Here is a 13,034-nt window from a genome sequence, read left to right as displayed (position 1 = left end):
TGATTTTTGTATGTCTGTATTCTATAATTGTTAATTGGTTAGATGAAAAACAAAGTTATAGAAAGTAAGGATAGAAAAAGAATAGAGTGATTAACCCAATAAACACTGAGTGACTAGAGAGTAAACACAAAATCCAGTGAGGATTCAATAGCTCATCACCATATATCTTTGCTTAATTGTTAATTGTCTTGCAAGTCTGTAAAATATTTTTACTCATCTCAATTGTAAAGGTGCTTTAACATTATCTAAGGTTTGGCTATGCATATATGATTCCTTGAGGATATGAATTAATTTAACTACATGTAAGCTTTATATACAAGTGAATAACAATTAGAATTGCATGATTCACTTAGGTATTTGCATTTAGAATAGATTGCATTGCATGAGATTCCACCACTTTAACCTTTCCTTACTCTTTATCTTGGATTTAGCTTGAGGGCATGCTATTGTTTAAGTGTGGGGAGGTTGATAAACCCATATTTCATGATATATTTTGTGCTCAATTTAAGTGATTTATTCAATCCTTCACCCACTTATTCATGTAAATTGCATGGTTTTACTTTCCCTTCCTTATTATGTGATATATGTGAAAAACATGTTTCCTATGCTTTAAAAATAATTATTTTAATTACCTTTTATTACCATTCGATGCCGTGATTTGTGTGTTGAGTATTTTCAGATCTCCTAAGGTAGGAATGATTTAAAGGATGGAAAGGAAATATACAAAAATAGAAGAAAAGCACAGAATGGAGTTTTTGAAGAAACTGGCAGCGACGCGAACGCATGGACGACGCAGCCACGTGCCTAGCGCGAAAAGGCAGTGACGCGAATGCGTGACTAACGCGGACGCGCGCCTTGAGCAGAACGCAGATGACGTGTACGTGTGACCAAAGCGAATGCGTGATAAGAAAAAGTCCCAGATGACGCGACCGCCTGACAGATGCCACGCACCAGAAACTGCAGAAAATGCTCCCAGCAATTTCTGAAACCCTTTTTGGCCCAGATCCAAGTACAGAAAGCACAGATTAGAGGTTATAAAATGGGGGAATGCATCCATTCATACGAGGTCGATAATTATTCACTTTTCACAATTTAGATGTAGTTTTTAGAGAGAGAGGTTCTCTCCTCTCTCTTAGGTTTTAGGATTAGGATTCCTCTTAAAGGATTTAGTATTTCGACTCTTTATCAGGTTCAATATTCCTTTTACTTTATATTTCTCTTTTACTTTCAGATACTTTAATGCTTTCCTTTAATTACTTTTGTTGCCAAATTGGCTTATGAACCATTCATGTTAGGATTTTCTTTATTTAATATAAATTGAGGTATTTCAGATTTATGATTCTTATTTAGCTTTTTATATTCTGGGCTTTAATTGATTAACTGGAGGCTCTTGAGTTATCAACTTATCGTGATTGATTGTTATGTCGGCTAATTGACTGGAATTCCACTAACTCTAGTCTTTCCTTAGGAGTTGGCTAGGACTTGGGAATCTAACTAATTAGTTCACTTGACTTTCCCTTGCTTTCGTAAAGGTTAACTAAGTGGGATTAACTTCAATTCTCATAGGAGTAACTAGGATAGGACTTCTGAATTTTCATACCTTGCCAAGAGTTTATTTTATAGTTATTTATTTATTTTACTTGTCATTTAAATTACTTATTCCCTACTTTCAAAACCCCTGATTTACAAAACTCATAACCAATAATAAGAACACCTCCCCGCAGTTCCTTGAGAAGACGACCCGAGGTTTAAATACTTCGGTTATCAATTTTAAAGGGGTTTATTACTTGTGACAACCAAAACATTTGTACAAACGGATTTTCTGTTGGTTTAGAAGCTATACTTACAACGCGATCATATTTTTATATTTCTTTACCGATAGAAAAACCGATTGTCATCTACCAAGGATGATGGATTTATCCATACTCTTCCCAGTGTCTAGGATTATGAAATCAGCAGGGATGTAGTGGCCTTCAACCTTTACCAGAACATCCTCTACAAGTCCATAAGCCTATTTCCTTGAATTGTCTGCCATCTCTAGTGAGATTCTTGCAGCTTGTACCTTAAGAATCCCTAGCTTCTCCATTACAGAGAGTGGCATGAGGTTTATACTTGACCCCAGGTGACATAGAGCCTTCTCAAAGGTCATGGTGCCTATGGTACAAGGTATTGAGAACTTTCCAGGAGACTGTCTCTTCTGAGGTAATCTCTGCCTAGTCAAGTCATCCAGTTCTTTTGTGAGCAAGGGCTCCCAAGTCTCATTACTAAATAACTTGGCATTTAGCTTCATGATTGCTCCAAAGTACTTAGCAACTTGCTCTTCAGTAACATCTTTATCCTCTTCAGAGGAAGAATACTCATTAGAGCTCATGAATGGCAGAAGTAAATTCAATGGAATTTCTATGGTCTCTGTATGAGCCTCAGATTCCCATGGTTCCTCATTAGGGAACTCCTTGGAGGCCAGTAGACATCCATTGAGGTCTTCCTTAGTGGAAATCACTGCCTTTCCCTCCTCTAAGCATTTGGCCATGTGGGAAGTGTTTATGGCCTTGCATTCTCTCTTTGGGTTCTCTTCTGTATTGCTTGGGAGAGTACTAGGAGGGAGTTCAGTAACTTTCTTACTCAGCTGACCCACTTGTGCCTCTAAATTTCTAATAGAGGACCTTTTTTCAGTTATGAAACTTAGAGTGGTCTTAGATAGATCAGAGACTATTATTGAAGCCTTATTGAGGCCTCTGTTGGTCCTTCCATGAGAGATTTGGTTGATTTCTCCATGAAGGATTATAGGTGTTGCCATCGGGTTCATATAATTCACCTCTTCCATTGTTGGGTTCTCAGGATCATAAGCTTCTTCTTCAGATGAAGCTTCTTTGGTACTGCCTGTTGCTGCTTGCATGCCAGACAGACTCTGAGAAATCATATTGACTTGTTGAGTCAATATTTTGTTCTGAGCCAATATGGCATTCATAGTATCAATCTCAAGAACTCTTTTCTTCTGATTTGTCCCATTATTCACAGGATTTCTTTCAGAAGTGTACATTAATTGGTTATTTGCAACCATTTCAATGAGTTCCTGAGCTTCTGCATGCGTCTTCCTCAGATGAAGAGATCTTTCAGTAGAGCTGTCCAATGACATCTTGGACAGTTCAGACAGACCATCATAGAAGATACCTATGATGCTCTATTCTGAAAGCATGTCAGAAGGACACCTTCTGATCAATTGTTTGTATCTTTCCCAAGCTTCATAGAGGGATTCAACTTCCTTTTGTCTGAAGGTCTAGACTTCCACTCTAAGCTTACTAAATTTTTGAGGTGGAAAGAATTTGGCCAGAAAAGCACTGACCAGCTTTTCCCAAGAGTTCAGGCTTTCCTTAGGCTGTGAATCCAACCATATTCTAGCTCTGTCTCTTACAACAAAGGGAAAAAGCATAAGCCTGTAGACCTCGGGATCAACCCCATTGGTCTTGATAGTTCACAGATTTGCAAAAATTCAGCCAAAAAACTGATGAGGATCTTCCAATGGAAGTCCGTGAAACTTGTAATTCTGTTGCATCAGAGAAACTAATTAAGGCTTAAGCTCAAAGTTGTTTACTCCAATGGCAGGGATAGAGATGCTTCTCCCATAGAAGTCGGGAGTTGGTGCAGTAAAGTCACCAAGCACCTTCCTTGCATTGTTGGCATTATTGTTGTTTTCGGCTGCCATAGCTTCTTCTTGTTTGAAAATTTCTGTTAGGTCCTCTCCAGAGAGTTGTGCTTTGGCTTCTCTTAGCTTTCTCTTCAAGGTCCTTTCAGGTTCAGGATCAACTTCAACAATAATGCCTTTGTCCTTGCTCCTGCTCATATGAAAGAGATGAGAAGAAAGTATGGAATCCTCTATGTCACAGTATAGAGATTCCTTGAGGTGTCAGGAGAAAAGAAGAATAGAAGGAGGAGGTAGAGAGGAGAGAATTCGAACGTATCAAGAGGGAGAGAGTTCGAATTGCACATTGAGGAGGAGTGTTAGTCCCTTAAATAGAAGGATATGACAAGGGGGGAAGAATTTTTGAAAAAAAAAAATTTTTAATTAAAAGAAATTTTCAAAAATTGGTTCATGATTTTCGAAAATTAAAATTGAAAAAGTAGTTAAGTGATTTTGAAAAAGATTTTGAAATTAGAAATAAAAAAGATATGATTGAAAATCAATTTTTTGAAAAAGACGTAGTTGAGAAGATATGATTGAGAAAATATGGTTTTAAAAAGATATGATTGACAAACAATTAAAAGGATTTGATTTTTAAAATTAATGTCTTGGCTAACAAGAACTTTAAAAGATATGATTCTAAAATTCAATTATTGAACCTTTCTTAACAAGGAAGACATTTTTGAATCAAATCACTAATTGTTAGAAAGGATTTTTAAAAATAAAAAATGGAAAGGATTTGATTTTGAAAAGATATGATTGAAAAGATATGATTTGAAAAAGATTTGATTTTGAAAAATTATGAACATTTGAAAAAGATTTGAATTAAAAACAAAATCTTCCCTCATGTGCTCAAAATACTACCTTTTTGGGCGTTTAACACCCAGCCAGGTACCCTGGCTGGAGTTTAAACGCTAGTTTTCCTTCCTCACTGGGCGTTTTGAATGCCCAGCTTTTTTCTGTATAAATCCTCTGCTGCATGTTCTGAATCTTCAATTCTCTGTATTATTGACTTGAAAAGACATAATTTTGAAATTTTTTTTTGAATTTTTAATGATGAGAAAGAAAAACAACAGAACGAACTAAACATGGAAAATCAAGATCAAAACAATTTATGCATGCAATACATCAAACTTAGAAATTTTCATATTAGTGACATTAACAAATTGAGAATATATATGAAAAACAACAAAACACACAAAACAAGAGAAATTAAAGATCAAAGCAAGGAAATCATCAAGAACAACTTGAAGATTAATGAAGAACAAAATTCATACATTCAAAAAATGCAAGGAATTAAATAAAATTTGCAGGACACCAAACTTAAAAATTGACACTAGACTTAAACAAGAAACACAGATTATTTTTTTATTTTCATGGTTTTATCAATTTTTTTTGTATTATTTTTTTTTCGAAAATTATTTGGAAGAAGGAAATAAGGAATTCAAAATTCTTAATGAGAATTCCAGGAATCATGCAATGTTAGTCTAAAACCCCGGTTCAGGAATTAGACATGGCTCACTAGCCAGCCAAGCTTTCAGTGAAAGCTTCGGTCCAAAACACTAGACATGGCCAATGGCCAGCCAAGCTTTAGCAGATCATTACATTCAACAGCAAGATTGATAGAAATCACAAGCTCTTGTGATGATAACTTGAAATCTCGGTCCAACAGATTAGACATGGCTTCACAGCCAGCCAGACTTCAACAGATCATCATGAAACTCTAGAATTCATTCTTAAAAACTTTGAAGAATAAAATAAATTTTTTTTTAAAATTTTTTGAAAATAAAAAGTAACAAGCTTAAACATAAAATAAAATTACCTAATCTGAGCAACAAGATGAACCGTCAATTGTCCAAACTCGAACAATCTCCGGAAACGGCGCCAAAAACTTGGTGCACAAAATTGTGATCTCTAAAACGGCGCCAAAAACTTGGTACGCACGAATGTATTCTCAACTCTTTTTCATAACTCCGCACAACTAACCAGCAAGTGCTCTGGGTCGTCCAAGTAATAAACCTTACGTGAGTAAGGGTCAATCACACGGAGATTGTCGGCTTGAAGCAAGCTATGGTCATCCTTGTAAATCTCAGTCAGGCAGATTCAAATGGTTATAAGGTTTTGATAATTAAAATATAAATAAAATATAAAATAAGATAGAAATACTTATGTAATTCATTTTCAGATAAGCGTACAGAGATGCTTTGCTCCTTCTGAATCTCTGCTTTCCTACTGCCTTCATTCAATCATTCATACTCCTTTCCATGGCAAGCTGTATGTTAGGGGATCACTGTTGTCAATGGCTACCGTCCGTCCTCTCAGTGAAAATGGTCCAAATGCGCTGTCACCGCACGGCTAATCATTTGTCAGTTCTCTATCATGTTGGAATAGGATCCATTGATCCTTTTGCGTCTGTCACTACACCCAACACTCGCGAGTTTGAAGCTCGTCACAGTCATCCCTTTCCAGATCCAACTCGGAATACCACAGACAAGGTTTAGACTTTCCAGATCTCAAGAATGGCCGCCAATAATTCTAGCCTATACCACGAAGGTTGTAATCTTAGATTAGAAACCCAAGAGATACACATTCAAGTTTGTTTGCATGTAGAACGGAAGTGGTTGTCAAGCATCCGTTCATATGTGAGAATGGTGATGAGTGTCACATAATCATCACATTCATCATATTCTTGTGTGTGAATAAATATCTTAGAATAAGAATAAGCTTGAGTTGAATAGAAAAAAAATAGTACTTTGCATTAATTCATGAGGAACAGCAGAGCTCCACACCTTAATCTATGGAGTGTAGAAACTCCACCGTTGAAAATACAAAAGTAATGACGGTCCAGGCATGGCCAAATGGCCAGGCCCCATAAAGGTCTACGATAGCATAAGACTAATCAAAGATGAAAATACAATAGCAAAATGTCCTATTTATAGAGAACTAGTAACCTAGGGTTTACAGAAATGAGTAAATGATGCAGAAATCCACTTTCGGGGCCCACTTGGTGTGTGCTTGGGCTGAGCATTGAAGCTTTCACATGTAGAGACTTTTCTTGGAGTTAAACACCAATTTTGGTACCAGTTTGGGCGTTTAACTCTAGCTTTTATGCCAATTCTGGCGTTTTCACGCCAAAATTTTTATGCTGACTTGGAACACCGGTTTGGGCAAACAAATCTCGAGAAAAGTATGAACTATTATATATTGCTGGAAAGCCCAGGATGTGTACTTTCCAACGCAATTGAGAGCGTGCCAATTGGGCTTCTGTAACTCCAGAAAATCCACCTCGAGTGCAGGGAGGTCAGAATCCAACAACATCTGCAGTCCTTTTTCAGCCTCTGAATCAGATTTTTGCTCAGGTCCCTCAATTTCAGCCAGAAAATACCTGAAATTACAGAAAAACACACAAACTCATAGTGAAGTCCAGGAGTGTGATTTTTGAATAAAAACTAGTAACAACATAATAAAAACTAACTAAAATATACTAAAAACATACTAAAAACAATGCCAAAAAGCGTATAAATTATCCGTTCATCAGTGCGCTTGCCAAAAGAACGGATTCATCATTTTTTTATGGGGAGTGAATTTGACTCATCAGTAATGTCTTTCCATTCTCTTGTATATATAATCAATGAATAAATTGAGTTTCCATTGTAAGTAGTTTTTCTTATTTTCTTTACTCTTATACATTTTGCTTTGATTGATGGATTTCTTGTTAGATTTATGTTTTGTTTAGAATAGTTGCTGTTAGATTGTATTTTACTTGAATTGTAAGTTTTGTGTGTCTTGTATTTGAAAATTTTTCAAAAACCAAAAAGATTTGTTTTTAAATTTTAATTTTGATTGTTTTAGAATTCTTGTAGATTAGGAAAGTGCCCTATTTCTGTTTTTATAAGTAAAAAAAGGAAAGGGGAGGGGGGCAGGCACGCGTACGCGTCGATGCGCCAACATGGCTCCATACATGGAACCCAAGTGTTGCGCGAACACCACGCGTACGCGTACGCATGCGCGCACATGGCACGCGCGTCGATTCCGTGCCCTGCCTCTCCTGTTTTCTGCTCAATTTTCTTTTCTCCTCCTCTCTTTTTTTCTTTCTTCTTTCTCCTTTCTTCTTATTTCCTTTTCTTTTCTTCTCTCCTTTCCTCTTCATTCTTCTTCCTTTTCTTACTTTCTCTCTTCCTCCCTTTTCAAATTTTCACTTCCCATTTTTCTTATTTTTCATTTTCTTTCATATGTTGCATTTGCTTATTATCATCCATTGCATTTTAAATTGGTTCTTATAACTTGCTTTTAGTCTCTTTTCTAAATTTCTTATTTTAATAATGGTATTGAATTCTCTTACTCAATTGTTGAGAATTTCTTGGTTAATCTTGGTGTTTCTAGACTTGTTTGATATTGATGGGTAATGAAATTTCTAATTCAGCGCTTAACCTTTGATGATCCTTGTATCCTTTGTGCATTGATATAAGCTTACATGTCTTTCATGACCCACTCTTTCTTGTTTAAACTTGATGCTCAACATGCTCTTCATGTTATTCACTTATACTTTGACTTTTCTCTTGCATCAAGTATTAGTTGATATGCCCTTTGCCTATATTGCTCTCTCACTTACATATGTAGCTAACATGTAGTGAGAACCTTACTCTTATTTGGCAGTAGCCCCCGCCTATGTTCTATTGCTTTGATATCTTTGTTGTAGGCTTAATTTTCTTTCTTTTTCTTTCCTTTTAGGATGGCCACCAAGAGGGAACGGAAAAGCTTCTAAACAAGGGCAACAAATAAGTCATCCTTACAACCATTTGAAGAAGCTCAACAAGTTGTAGCAACCCGTCCACCTTGCTCTTCTTTGCATGCATCGAGGACGGTGCAAATTTTTAAGTGTGGGGAGGTCGTCCGACCGATCTCCATGGGTAACAACTTCCTTTCTCAACACCAAATTTTTTTTTAAAATTTCTTTGTTAGTTAGTTATTACATTGCATGATAAGTTTCATGTTAGTTATAATTTGTATATATTCTATCATTTCTTTTTAGGTTAGGACCACTTGGCTAAGGTGATGATTTCTTTTCCAAGAAACTATTTTTAGGGTACCCTACCAATTTGAAAAATTTTCTTGCTAAACTTATTTGAAGAATTTATTTTGGAACATGATTTTTGAGCTAAGAACACAAGCATGTGAGTTTTGAGCCCAAATGTGTGGTTACATCATATAACCACTTATTCTCCATTCTTGTGTGTATTATTCTCTCTATATGATTGTAATTTTTGATTTGTTAAATTCTTCATGTCCATTATTCCATGTATACATGAAATTATATGATTGAGGCCATCATTTCATTTAGCTCACTTACCCAAATAGCCTACCTTTCATCAACCATTGTTAGCCAATTTTGAGCCTATTTAATCCCTTTTGTTCTTAATTTTAGCACATTACTACCCCTAAGTGAAAAATAATAAATGTCCTTAATTTGGATCTTTGATTAGCTTAGGCTAGTGAAGGTGTGTATCATTTGGGTATGGGAAACTTGGGACATTGGTTGAGAGAAAAGTGTATTTTTGTATTTTTGTTGAAAATCACGAGATTGGGTACATGCTTATGCATTAAATATGTAAAACCATATGCATTGATACGTTTGTATATACTTTTAAAAAAAATATAAATGTAGAAAATAATAAAAGAAACAAAAATTAAAAAAAACAATAAAAAGTGGACAAAAATGCCACAAAGTAAAGTTCAATAACAATGCATATGGAATGCGTATTAAAGAGAATGCATGAGTATGTTTAAAAAGTGGGAATCATGGGTAGCTAGGCATTGTATTAGAATTGTATAGGTTGATATATGTGTTTAGTGAGAGCTTAGGTTAATCAAAGATTCAAATTTCAAGCTCACTTGACCATATACATCCTACCTTGACCCTAGCCCCATTACAACCTATGAACAAGTCCTCATGATGAGTGTATGCATGCATTGAATAATTGTTGATTGTTAGATGAAAAAAAAAATTATGGAAAGCATGATTAGAAGAGAATCGAGTGATCAACCCTATACACATGAGCGACTAGAGCGGATACACTTCCGGTGAGGGTTCGATGCTCAATTCCTTGTTCCCAGCTTTCATGAGCTTTCTTCTTGCAAGTCTATTTGAACTTTATTTTGATATTTGACTTGGTAGGATTCATGAATCATCATATGATCTTAGCCCTACTTGTTTATACATGCTGTTGGAGATTGATTTGCTTTTAACCAAGGAGGTAGAATCATCTTGCATTTAGTGCATTCATATATATAGGTGTATATAGTTTATTTGCATTGAATAAATGTTCATACCCCTTTTCTTGTCCTTATTTATTCTTAGCATGAGGACATGCTTGGTTTAAGTGTGGGGAGGTTTGATAAACCCCAATTTTGTGGTTTATCTTGTGCTTAATTTGGGGAATTTCATCAACTTTTCTCACATTTATTTAATGAAATAGCATGGTTTTGTAATTCTCCTTAAATTTGTGCTTAAGTGTGAAAACATACTTTTTAGGCCTTAAATTTGCCAATTTTGATTCACTTTGATTCTATTCGATGCCTTGATATGTTTCTTAAGTAGTTTCAGGTTTAGAAGGCAAAGATTGGATTGAAGGAATGAAGGAAAAGCATGCAAAGTGGGAGAACTCATGAAGAAATGAAGGAATCGCAAACCTATCAATCCTGACCTCTTCGTACTCAATCAATCATAACTTGAGCTATAGAGGTCCAAATGAGGCGGCTTCAGTTGTGTTGAAAGCTAACATCTGGGGCTTCAAAATGATATAAAATTTTCCATAGCTGCCTGGCGTTTAGAGATGCGTACGCGTCATGCACGCGCACACGTCGCAAGATCAGCGTGGGTCATTTTGAAGAAAATGTGGCCCGTGATTTCTAGCTCATTTTGGTCTCAATCCAACTCATTTCTGATGCTATTGAACCCAAGAATTGAAGGGGGAATGAACCAAGTAGTCATAGTTTAGTTTTCATGATGTTTTAGGGTAGAATTCTAGAGAGAGAGGCCCTCTCCTCTCTCTAGATTTAGGATAGAAATTAGGGTAAAGTTAGGTTAATTACTCTCAAATTTCTCTTTCAATTCTTGTTTTGATTTTAATTCTCATTATATTTTAGTGTTCTATTCTCTTAATCTTCTTAGCTTCTCTTGTTAATTTCTTATTTTGCTTTCTTTTGTGTTGATGAACCATTGTTGGATCTTGATTTCCTTTTAATGTAATTTTCTGTTTCCATGTTTCTTTTATGTTGATCTTAATTGTTATTGTTGATTTCTTGCTTATGATGGTTATGGGTTTCCTTTAATTCTTGTATTTTATGATGTTTACTTTTCTTGCATACTAAGTGTTTGATAAAATGTTTCCTCTAGTTTTTGACTAGTTTTCTTGAATCTTGGCCTAGGCTAAGGGAATTGAGTGAGCTTGAGTCATTGGATCTCATTGAATTGGTGATTTGAGAATTCTTGGTGGTCAATTTGATAACCATTGATAATAACCTACTACTAAGTTAATTGGTAGCTAGGTTAGGGCTTATCGAATTATGTTGATCAAGCCATTTGATATACTTCAAGTATAGAAGTATACTTAATGAGCTTGGTCCCTCATAATTATCAATATTTGGTTTGTAGACAAGGATGGTGATCTCAATTACCTGTGTCTAGCCAAGAGTTCTTTCCTTTATTTTATTAGTTCTTGTTGTTTACTTTCTTGCTTTTATATTTTCTTGGCCATTTATTTTCTTATCCCTTTATAAATCAAACCCCTTGTTCTTCATAGCCAATAATTGAGCACTTCATTATAATTCCTTGTGAGATGACCCGAGGTTTGAATATTTTGATTAATTTTCATTTGGAGTTTGGACTTGTGACAACTCAAATTTTTCATGTGAGAATTGTTTGTTGGTTTGGAACTATGCTTACAAAGAAGTTCTTATTTCTATGAGAGAAATTCTAGACCGACACAATAATTCTCTTCACCACTTCTCAAGGATTCTCTTGAGCTCTGATGGGTGAAAATTAGATTCCTACACAAAACTCACCGGCAAGTGTACCGGGTCGCATCAAGTAGTAAAACTCACTTAGAGTGAGGTCGATCCCACAGGGATTAATGGATCAAGAAATTTTAGTGAGAGATTAGTTTCGTCAAATTAACATTGGTGAATTGAATGGAATTGAGTAACAGAAAGTAAATGGTAAGGAATTTAAATTGTAGAAAGTAAAGTGACTGAATCTTAAAGAGCAAGAAATGTAAATTGCATCAAATGTAAAGTGCAGAATGTAGATTTGCTAGAAGCTTAAAGAACCAGGGATGTAAATTGCAACAGGATTAAATGACAAGAAAGGTAAAGTGCAGTAAATGTAAAGGGAGCTGGGTGCTGGAAATTAAATGAAGCAGTAGATCATAGCTTAGAACAATTGCAGAGGAATTAAAGTGCAGGAAAAGTAAATTCAGATCAACAGGAAAGGGAACTTAGGTGCAGGAAATTTAAATTGCTTAGAATTGTAAATCAAGCTCACAGCAAACTCATGTAAAATTGCAGAAAGGAAAACTTGCAGGAGAAGATTATCAGAAACTGAAATTTGCATAAGCTCAATTGAATTGCAACACTGAAATGTAAAATTGCAGGAATATTAAAGTGTTTCAAATAGAACTTTCTATTCTACCCTACTCCTATTTCTCTCTAACAGAGCCAGCCTGCTCAATGAAATAAAATTGATGCCTTTATATAGGCTTTACAAAAGGAAAATGAAATTGAAATTGAAAACAAATTACAAATGAAATTCCTAATCTAGCTTCTCTGTGTGCCTTTGAGTCATGTTTAATGGGCTTTGCTTGCTTTGGACTTGAATGAGAGTGAATCCGGATGGTGTTGGCTTGGTTTAAGTAGATCAGGATGCATTTAGTGGATTGGGTCTCCTCCCAGTGGAGTGCTCCGTTTGGAAAGTGAACTTGGTGTTCAGTTCTCCTAGGCATGCCTTTGGTGCACGCTTGGCCTCTAGCATTCACTAAGTGAGCCCTGCGCTCAAATTGTGAGTGCTACTCCTTGTTGCTTCAATGTGTGCCCCCTCTTCGATCCTTGGCATTCCCTCTTGTGAGTGTTGCACTTCCTTTATTTCCTTGGAGAGGGCCACGAGAATTCACACACTTGTGAGCGTAGTGCTCACTTCTTTGAGCGCTCTTGGCTTTGGCCTTGCTTTCCTTGCTTCTAAGGCACGAGAATGCTCACACTTGTGAGCGTAGCGCTCACTTCTTTGAGTGCTCATTGTGAACGTTGGCCTTTGTTGAGCGCTCCCTTGGTTGAGCGCTCCTTTGGTTGAGCGTTGGTTGAG

The 13,034-nt window shown here is 36.0% G+C and overlaps 1 non-coding gene across 1 annotated transcript; it reads left to right on the top strand.

Annotated features, from left to right (window-relative positions):
• The first annotated feature begins 3,190 nt into the window (after positions 1-3,190).
• Positions 3,191-3,298, top strand: LOC148580224 (small nucleolar RNA R71). Its single transcript, XR_015899196.1, has one exon. It is a non-coding gene; the product is annotated as a small nucleolar RNA R71 (small nucleolar RNA).
• Positions 3,299-13,034: the final 9,736 nt, after the last annotated feature.

The sequence above is a fragment of the Arachis ipaensis genome, chromosome B10 (assembly GCF_059453495.1).
Source record: "Arachis ipaensis isolate K30076 ecotype BB chromosome B10, ASM5945349v1, whole genome shotgun sequence".
Taxonomy (NCBI): Eukaryota; Viridiplantae; Streptophyta; class Magnoliopsida; order Fabales; family Fabaceae; genus Arachis; species Arachis ipaensis.
Note: the sequence above shows the minus strand (reverse complement) of the source record. Positions and strands in the feature narration are given on the sequence as shown.